At 46.0% G+C, this 10,437-nt stretch overlaps 1 long non-coding RNA gene across 1 annotated transcript; it reads right to left on the reverse strand.

Annotated features, from left to right (window-relative positions):
• Window positions 1-1,313: 1,313 nt before the first annotated feature.
• On the reverse strand, window positions 1,314-5,449 carry LOC130457556 (uncharacterized). The gene is made up of 3 exons (XR_008916869.1): window positions 2,991-5,449; window positions 2,777-2,891; window positions 1,314-2,256 (listed from the first exon to the last, which is right to left on the reverse strand). It is a non-coding gene; the product is annotated as an uncharacterized LOC130457556 (long non-coding RNA).
• Window positions 5,450-10,437: the final 4,988 nt, after the last annotated feature.

Genomic DNA, 10,437 nt, shown 5'->3' on the forward strand with positions numbered 1-10,437 from the left:
TCTTGGCCAGTGCAAAAGTGCTCACTGAATGAATGAGGGGGGAGATTATCTGTGTAGATAGATACATACACATATACATATATTTGATAATACATATTGATATGTATAGAGAGAGATTTACATGGGACCTTTCCCTCTGACTTTGATGACCTAGAAGCATGTGCCTAGTAAAATTCAAAATTTTCCAAAGCAGGCGTCCCAAATTATATAGCTCTACCAACAATGTATGAGAGGGCCTGGCTCCCACAGATACTCATGTTTATCATTTTTGTCTTTCGTCATGTTGGCCAATGGGGGTTTTCGAAAGACACTCAGGTATGAATGACCTTAACTGCATTACTGACATGCCTTCCCTGTCACTCTCCCTTCCCAGCCCTCTGTACCCCTTCTTGTTGCTCCAGAATCCTGAGTGTCAGCCTTGATCTGTTGATTTTTTGGAAAAGTAGATTCACAGGAAATGTAAGGAAGAGGACAGAACGATCCCACCTCTTCCCTGTTTGGCAGCCTTCTCCCTTTGTTTAAACCCTAAGTGCATTGGCATAAATGCTCAAGCCATCCTAGTTTGGGGAGAGAACGTGGGCAAGAAGGAAGCTTACTGCCTGTAGCAAGCCTAGTTGATAAAGGTAGGAAAAATTTCTGTTCAAGCAGTCCAGATATCCTCCAGGGTGGCTCATAGCCCTTCCAAGCTGTCTAATTGAGAATAAAAGAGCATGCTGTTAATACCAAGAAGTCTGAGAATGCTGAGGAAATGCACCAGACAGCTGTGACCCGAACCTCTGAGGCCTTCTCTCCTGGCTGGCTCTTTGTGGGTTTGGGCTAGTTCCCAAGATGCACTACATTAAGTGGCCAAGAGAGGGAGGCCATGGCCCAAAAATCTGGCTTTAGCATCAGCTAGGGCCTGTGACCATTGGACCTTCCTCCTTCCCTCACTCACCTCCCCTCTCTGGCTTCTTAATCATTTCTCCTCAGTACACATATAAGTCATTGATTTGGGCTTATTTCTGTGTGTATCATCTTAGTTGTGCCTTTTTGATTCATTTTCCCATCACCCCAGAGGCTCCATGAGTAGGCTTGTGGGCCTTTGGCTTGAAGGGCTAGCCTTGGAGTAGAGGACTGATCCCTCCACCCTAGAAGGCCCAAGTCCCTTTCCCTTATGCTATTTCAGATCGACAAGGAATCACCAATACATAACAGTCCTTGGAAGAGAGGCAGGACTACTTGGGAAGGGGAGATTCAGATGGGAGGAGAGAAGGATGAGCCTGAGCGATGAATTTAGCAGGCCTGGATAGTGTTAGAGGCATGGAGCTGGGGGTGAGGTTACCAGGCCGTGACCAGGGCTTGTAAGGAAGAAGTCGGGTCATGGGCATGTCAGTCCCCTGAGGAGCCCAGCTTCCCCTCCCCCTCATTTCCCCAACCTCAGGACCAGGAGGACATTAGGGTTCCCTAATGGAAAGCACAAGGGGCTACTTGGCACTGGAGCCAACACAAGGCCAAGACTCTTGGCCAATGACCACCACCCTTCTCTTGATAGTTACCTTGTCCCTGGAATCTCTAGGGCATCATTGGCCCTAGTCTAAGGGCTCTGGGTTCCTTTTATCATTAGAATCCAAGCTGAGTTGGTAGGATAGGTAGAACTTTAGTCCTAAAAGCCAGAGCCAGCACTTAGCACAGTCCCCAGTATTTTTGTCTGCCTACAAAAATAAACGTTTGTTGCCTATCTGCCTGGTCCCTCAGAAAGGCCCTCAGGCCTGCTTAGGCTAGCCCTCATGCCATGGACCTGGTAACAGAAAATCAGAGCTTATAGGAACCTTAGAGGCCAACTAAGGTCCTTATTTGACAGAGTGGGAAACTGAGGCTCAAGGAGAAGAAGTGATTTTACCCAGGTCACATGGTGAATAGCAAAGTCAAGGGTCGCATCTGGGCCTGCACCCTTGCCACTATGCCAGGTCCTCAAACTCCTAGCCCAGTATTTTTCTCTAAGTCGCTTAGGAATGGCCGGAGGTCAAGGGCCTAGAGAATCAGATAGAGCTCAGAGTTGCTAAAGGCTGGCTCGCCAAATGCTCTGGGGCCTCTGTCAAGGGTATCTGGCTCTACTGTGGTTGTGGCTTTAGCTGAGGGTCTTCTCCGGAGTTCTCAGGGGCTGCTGGTGGATGAGTCCAGACCTGCCTGGAGTCACCGTGGCTCACGACTCCCCAGGGACAGAGGTGCTGTTGGCACTTTGGAGAATGCCAAATCCTTCCATGATGACGGGAAATTCTGTGAAAGAAACCAGAAGGCTTTGGTCAAAGGGAGTGGCTAGAGAAAATGATCTGTTCTGAGAGATCCCATCCCCAGGAGGCCAAGGTAAGAGATCGAATGATGCATCTCAGCTCTTTCCCCACAGGCCTTACGTAACTGGTACTTGCTAGTGCCCTGTCATCCTTGAGGAAGTTCCCTTTCTCTTCCTGCAGACTGTCTCCTACGGAAGCCTCTGACCCCCACATAACTTCTCTTGGAGTCCTCGTACCATTTCCCTTGGAAATTCAACACTGGCATTGAGCCAACATTGGTGATTCTGAGCCCCCCTCCTAGACCTTCCCAGGCACTGGGCCCGCAGCCACAGACACCAAGCCCTCACCCCCAACGCTGAGCCCTCCTCTCCAAATACAGACCCCAGGCTCAGAGAGGGTTCAAGAACGCTCCCTCCTTTGCCATGTTTCTGGTTCTGGGGCTAGCCGCTCTACCCTTTGCCTTGACCTCTCCACCTGAGCTCACTGAACCCTGGAGTGCTCCTTACCTAGGAAGTATCTGAGGAGGGTGATAAGGACAGTCACCAGCAAGAGCAGACAGGCCCCACTCAGGACCTCCACGAAACAGCAGCAGCATCCACAGCCAGGCGCTCTCCACATGGCCTAAGGGCACGAGACCTGGTCAGGGGACAGCCCTCAGGTGGGAATAGAGAGCCAGCCCCCCACTGAGGATTTCTGCAGCTTCCCAGCCGAGATCCTCACCTCCAAGCTCTTCACTGGCCACAGTAAATTTGACCACACGTGACGCTTCCAGATCAGTTTTCCTAAACAAGACCCACCTCTGTTCAAGAGGAAATAGGGGAAGAGAAGGAAAAGGAAGGGAAGGGAAAGGAGGGAATGGCAGAGAAAGGGAAGGAAAGGGAAAGGAAAAGAAGGAAAGAGAATAGAAGGAAGGGGCAGGGGAAGGGAGAGGGAGAAGGGAAAGAGGAAGAGAAGAAGGGAGGAGGGAGGGAGGGAGGACAATCAGAAGTGTCTCAATGATGGATATTTAAATGTGTTGGATCTACACATCCAGCCTTCATCTCTCTCTTGAGCCCCGGTCCTACATCTCCAATTGCCTACTGGATATTTCTAATCAGATGTCCTGTATCTGTCAAACAGCTTTTCCACCTTGCCCCCTTCCGCTCTTCCATGTTTCTTTTGAGGTCACGAGCATTGTTCCAATCACCCAAGTTCACAACTTCAGAGTCATCCTGACCTCTCCCTCCTTCCTCATCCTCCACCCTTACATACAAGTCTTTATCACTTCTCCACCACATCTCTCCTAAATTGTTCTCTGCCTCCAGCATCTTCGCCAATCCAATCCATCCATTTCTCTAAACCACACCCTGACATGTCTCCTCTGCTCAATAATCTTCAGTGGCTCCCAACTGCCTGGAGGAAAAAATAATTAATTTCTATCCAGTCTTGTTCTAGTTTACATTTCTAGATTATTTTATATTACTCCCCTTCCTAAGCTTCATGATCCAGTTAAAATAGCCTTCTTGCTACTCCCTGTATTTGGCATCCCATGTACCACCTCTGTGCCTTTGCCTGTACCATCTCTATGCTTTCAGTGCATTCTCTTCCCACATATTTTTTCTTTAGCCTCCTCATCTTATCCATTTTCAAGATTCATTAGTGCCACCTCCTACAGGAAGCCTCTTGTGACCCCCTCCGTTGTTGCTATTTTCTCCCTTCTCACTCATTTGTATTCCTTGTTTGTGAACATGTGTTACCCTGGGAGAATGCAAGCCCCTCAAGGGCAGCACCCAGCGTAGAGTTTAATCCATGTGATTGTGAATGAAGGAATGAATCCAGTTCAATCCCCTCATTTCACAGATGAGGAAAGTGGAAGGTGTAAGAGAAGCAAGGCCTTGGCCAAAGCCACCCAAAAAGTAGCCAGAATTTGAACCTGAGGCTTTCTGACTCACACACTGCCTGGCAGCATCTCAGTAACATTTCTCCAAGGATATTAAGTGCCTCCTTATTATGGGCCCCACACTGGAGGAAATACCAAAGAAGGAGATGGAACATTCCCTTCCCCATAAACTCCTATGGGCAAAGGATCCAGCTCAGGAAAAAAGGCATTGATACAGGAAGAGATTAGAAAGAATGCAAAGCATCCTGAGGTGTGTCCTGGGAAAGGACAACTAGGAGAAGAGACCGGGAGAGGGAAGCATCCAAGATGGAAGCAGCCTAGTATAATGGAAAGAACCTTGGATTTGGAATCGAGATGACTTGGGTTCAAAACCCACCTCTGCTATTTAGTTCACCTTGGGCAAGTCACTTCTCATATCTCTGGGTCTCAATGGGATTGGCCGTCTTTCTCCAGACAACATACCTGCTGCTCTCCTCTCATCTTCATTTCTAACCCTCACCACCCTCTCTACCTTGATCCCCTGCACCAGCCTTAGAGCCTCCAGTTCCTAATAAAGAAAGAGTTCTCCATCACTAGCCCAATTCATAGCCCTCCTCCGGGGTGCTGCAGGGGTCCCTTCCCTTCACCCAACTTCCCAAGTCTAACTACAAGAACAGTAACCAAATCAACATTGCCATTCTTAGAAGAATGTAGCAATCAATTGCCAGGGGCAGCTGGGTGCCTCAGTAGATTGAGAGCCAAAGCTAGTGATAGGAGATCCTGGGTTCAAATGTGGTCTCAGACATTTCCTAGCAGTGTGACCCTGGGCAAGTCACTTAACCCCTATTGCCTAGCCCTTACTACTCTTCTGCCTTTGGGTTCCAAGGTGGAAGGTGAGGGCTTAAACCAAGTGCCCTCCAACTCCACTCACCATTCCTGTGACCTTGCAGTCCATAACACTCTCTCCTTGGCTTATATGTGTTGAATAACACATATTTGTTCAGTCATTTTAAGTCATGCCCAACTCTTTGTGATCTCATTTGGGGTTTTCTTGGCAAGGATACGAGAGTGGTTTTTATTTCTCTCTCCAGCTCATTTTACACTTGAGGAAACTAAGGTAAACAAGTTGAAGTGATTTGTCCAGGGTCACACAGCTAATAACTGCTGAAGGATGCTTCTGTATACCACTAATCAAGTCCAACGGTAAGAGATGGAAGAATTCCATTTAACTGTAGACAATATAAAATATCTGAGGATCTACCTATCAAACAGATCCAGGAACTATATGAACACAAATACGAAACTCTTGTCAAACAAATAAAGTAAGACAAAAACAATCAGATAAACAGTAATTGCTCGTGAACAACTGAGCCAAGATAAAAAAAAAAATGACAGTTCTGCCTAAATCATTTTACCAATTCAAGGCCAAACCAATCAAACTATCAAAAATTATTTCATAGAGCTAGAAAAAATAATAACAAAATTCATCTGGAAGAACAAAATGTCAAGAACATCAAAAGAATTAATGAAAAAAATTATAAATATAAAGGAGTCTAGCTGTACCCAATCGCAATATAAAGTGGCACTCATCAAAACAATCCAGTACTGCTTAAGAAAGAGTAGTAGATGGATGGAATAGATTAGGGAATCACACACGGTAGTAAATGATCACAGTAACCTAGTGTTCAACAAATCCAAAGGTCCAAGCTTTGGGAGCAGAACTCACTATTTGACCAAAAACTGCTGGGAAAACTAGAAAACAGAAACTATGTATAGACCAACATTTCAAACCATAGAACAAGATAAAGTCAAAATAGAGACATGATCTAGAAATAAAGGGTCATACCATAAACAAATGAGGGGAACACTGAATAGTTCACTTGTCAGGTCTATGGAAGAGGGAAGAATTTATGACCAAAGAATACAGAAAAAGCATTACAAGAAGTGAAATGGATAATTTTGAATACATATAAATAAAATAAAAACAAATAAAAAGGTTTTGTACAAATAAAACCAATGCAACCAAGATTAGAAGGGAAACAACAAACTGGGAAAAAATTTTGATAGCAAGTGTCTCTGCCAAAGGCCTCATTTCTCAAATACTAGAGAACTGAGTCAAATTTATAAGAATACAAGCCATTCCCCAATTGATTGAAGAAATGAAAACTATCAATAGTTATATGGAAAAATGTTCCAAATCATTATTAGCTAGAAAAATGTAAATTAACACAATTCTGAGGTACCACCTCACACATATCTGAGTACTAATATAACCAAAAAGGAAAATGCAAAACATTGGAGGGGATATGGGAAAATTGGGATACTAATACATTGTTGGTGGAGCAGTGAACTAATACAATCATTCTGGAGAGCAATATGGAACCACATCCAAAACCACATCCATAAAACACTGTGTCCCCTTTGATCGAACCATTACTAGGTCTGTGAACAAAAATATTTACATCAGCTTTTTGCAGTGGCAAAGAACTAGAAATTCTATCAATTGGGAAATAGTTAAACAAGTTCTAGTATATGGCTCTAATGGAATACTATCTTCCATGAGAAATAATGAAACAGGATGATTTCAGAAAAACTTGGAAAGACTTAAATGAATTGATGTAGAGTGAAATGAACAGAACCGCGAGAGCACTGTATCCAAGAAAGAAACATTATACAATGATCATCTGTGAAAGACTAAACTGCTATCAACAATGCAAGGATCCAAGACAATCCCAAGGGATACATGATGGGAAAAGCTATCTACAATCATAGAAGGAACTGATCAAGTCTGAATGATAATCGCAGCGGACCACTTTTCACTTTATTTCCTTCGTGGATTTTTTTCTTCTACATGTGTTAGGTTTATTCTTTTACAACATGGGGAATGTGGAAATATATAGTGCATAACAGCATTGGTATAACCTTTATCAAATTATTTACCATCGTGGAAAGGGGAAGAAAGATAATTTGGATCACGAAATGTCAGAAAATATTATGAAAAATTGTTTCTACATGTAATTGAAAAAAATAAAAGGAATAGATGGAAAAGGGGGGGAGTGTCTGAGGCTGGATTCAGACTCCAGGCCCAGCGCCCTATTCACTGCACCATCTGGCTACCTATAACATATATATTCCCTTGTGTATGTCGTCTCCTCGAAGGCAGGCTTTTTGTATTTGTATCCCCAACACTTAGCACAGTGCCTGGCCTGTAGTAAGAACTTACATTTTTTTTATTCACTCATTCATTCTAAACCACCTTCTCCTGTTAAACCCTCTGGTCCCAGGGAAAGGGCTTTGAAGAAAGGTAGGATGGTAAGGCAGTCTTGGGACATTTTGAGTTAGAGTTCACGATAGAACATCCACATGGAGATGTCCAGTAGGCAAATGGACATGTGGGAAGAGTGAACTCAATGTGAAAGATCAGAGACAAGGTGAGCACAAGAGCTGTGACCACAGAAATTAAGTCTTGAGGCAAAGGCAAGTAAAGATGGGAGGTTAAGGGGCCAAAGACTGAGCTTGGGGAGTATCCTTGGTCCTTAGTTAGAAGGAGAAGGTAATAAGATGGGAAGAGAAGAAGGAATCAAAATGGCACCAAGTGGTAGCACTGGAAGGGACCTTTGACACTCTCTAGGCCAACTCTTTCATTTTACAAAGGAAGAGGCTGGGGGCCACCGAAGGAAAGGGTCTTAGTGTCACATAGAGAGTCCTGGGCAGAGCCAGGGTTATGGTCTAGGCCTTGTGACCCTCAAAGATCCAGAGCTTTTCCAGGGCAGATACCTCATCTCTCCAGATAGACAACAATGTCTGTAAGTAGTCTTAGACCTAATGGGGATGGGAGGGCCCATCGTACCCTTGATGGTCCTTCATGCTAGAAACCCACAATTGGAGGGAGGGCAAAAGATCACTAGTCAGAAGAAGCAACTCCTAGTCAAACACCATCATTCAAGTCTCAGAATCTCCTCAGTTATTAGAGGGGTCAGAGGAGTCTAGAGGGGGGAGTCAAGGGTAGCTTCAGCATTATAGGGGCATGATAGCAGAAACTAAATCACCCAGGCCTGGAGATAAGAATAGGAGGAGCTCTTGGAAGGAAAGCCTAATGTCCGGCACAGTCTAGCATTCAATGCTTCAGTAAATTTTTGTGGAATGAATCCTTCTATTCATGTTGTCTCATATTAGAAGAGAAGCAGGGTCAAATAGCTAGGCAGGGTTTCTATGCCCTCTCCTGCTTGTAGCAGTTTGGCCCTTTAGCCACAGCTCCAACGTGCGGGTGCTGTGGGGCTTTCAGGCACCCACTTCACATTTTGGGGTCCCAACTGAAAGGGGAGTCAAGATCCTATGGAGTAAGGGCAGTGAGTGGGCAAAAGTCTTTGAATCCCAGAGAGGGAGGATTCTTCCAGATCGTCTCTCCCAATTGGATAAAGAAATTGAGGTCAGGAGGCAAGGGATGTGGCCCTCATGACTCTGCCAGTCAATGGCAGGGAGAACAGGCCTCTTTTTTGAGCCTGAAATGTAGGTGTAAGGGTTAATCCAGGCTTTTTTTTGATGACATGGGGTAGAACTGAGCTGCCATGTGACTGGCCAGTCACTCCCTATTTCTTCACAAAATCTGGAGCATTCCTGTGGTTCTCAGTCATTACCTAAAGCTCTTAATCCTTCTTATTTGTTGTTCTCAAGGCTCTGGTAGGGCACCTTTTCATTTAGAGTGCACGTGTGTGTGCACGCACACACACACATATCCCATGGATACCCTACCAGCTGGAGTCAGAAGGAAACCAGAACTCTCAGCCCCGCAGAGGGAAAGAGCCACCCTCAAAGTCTCACACTGAAACTATGAAGCCCTTCCTTCTTGCTCCCCCAGAGTTCTTCCTTGATTTGTCAACCAGGCATGTGTTCCCCTCGCACCCCTCTGACTGCTCCTTCTCTGTCTCCTTTGTGTGTTCCACATCATTGTTTGATTCCCTAACAGCGGGTATCCCCAAGACTCTTTTCCCCTCTCCTCTCTCCCTTGATCTCACCCTTTCTCTTTCAAGGGTCCAATTATCATCTCTCTGGTCTCTCCCCCAGCCAAGGACTCCCATGACCAACTCTTTGTTGAGCATCATTGAAACTGGATGTCCAGTAAGTATCTTACACTCAACATGTCCCAAACATCACTCATTATCTCCTCCCATCTCTCCTCCAGATTTCCCCATTCCTGTCCAGGGCACCTTCATCTTCCCAGCAACTCAGCTCCCCAATCTCCTTGTGTATCATCCTTGACTTTCCACTCTCACTCACCCCCCCCCCCCACGCCCCATCCATTCCTTCGCCAGATCTCGTTCTTTCTGCCTTCTTGGCATTTCTCATCTCTGTCCCCACCCCCAAATCTCTCCCTGCCCCAAGACAGCCCCGATAAAACTGCCAAAGTGATTTTCCCAAGTGCAGATCTGCCTAGGGCACTCCTCTACTCAAGAAAATTCAGTGGCTCCCTAGTCCCTCTAGAATCTTAGAGTTCTTTCCAGCTGGGATCCGTCTCGTTTGCCCTTCCAGTACTCCCCATCATGCTCTGGAGAATCTACTTCCTGTCTGGAGGATTCACTTCCTGCCTGGAGGATTCACTTCCTGCCTGGAGGATTCTTCTTCCTCACCTGAGTCTCCTGGTTTCCTTGGCTTCCTTCAGGGCTCCCTTCTGTCCCTCCCTCTACTTGAACCTTCCCTAAAGAGATTATCACCTTCAGCCTTGTAGATCTCTTGTGTAGACCACTCATTGCCCATCGTGTCCTCTCATTAGAATGTAAGGTCTTCCAGGGCTAGAACTTTTGTTTGTCTTCCGTTGTAACCCGGAGGCTTAGCCCAGTGCCCCCAACATGGTGTTCCGTCATGGCCGACTCTCCAGGGCCCCATTTGGGATTTTCTCGGCAGAGCTCCTGGAAGGATTCGCCATTTCCTTCACAGGCTCATTGGACACATGAGGAAATGGAGGCCCCTGAGGGAGAGAGGGACAGGCCTGAGATGCCACAGCCACAAAGCAGCCCCGCAGGATGACCACCATGTTCTCTGGTCAGTGGGCTTTAGCCGAGGGGCAGCGCTCCTTCCTGATGGTTTTCAGTCCCGTCTGACTCCTTGTGACTCCATTTGGGAGTTTTCTTCACTCCTAAACTAAAGTGGGTTGTCGCTTCCTTCTCCAGTTCATTTTATGGATGAGATGAAGCAGCCTGTCCAGCCTCCACGCTCACACGACTAGTACGTGTCCGAGGTTGGATCTGAACTCGGGTCTTTCACCCTATCGGCGGCACCACCCAGCACAGCGTCAGGGTTTAATCAGTGCTC

The sequence above is a fragment of the Monodelphis domestica genome, chromosome 2 (assembly GCF_027887165.1).
Source record: "Monodelphis domestica isolate mMonDom1 chromosome 2, mMonDom1.pri, whole genome shotgun sequence".
Classification (NCBI taxonomy): domain Eukaryota; kingdom Metazoa; phylum Chordata; class Mammalia; order Didelphimorphia; family Didelphidae; genus Monodelphis; species Monodelphis domestica.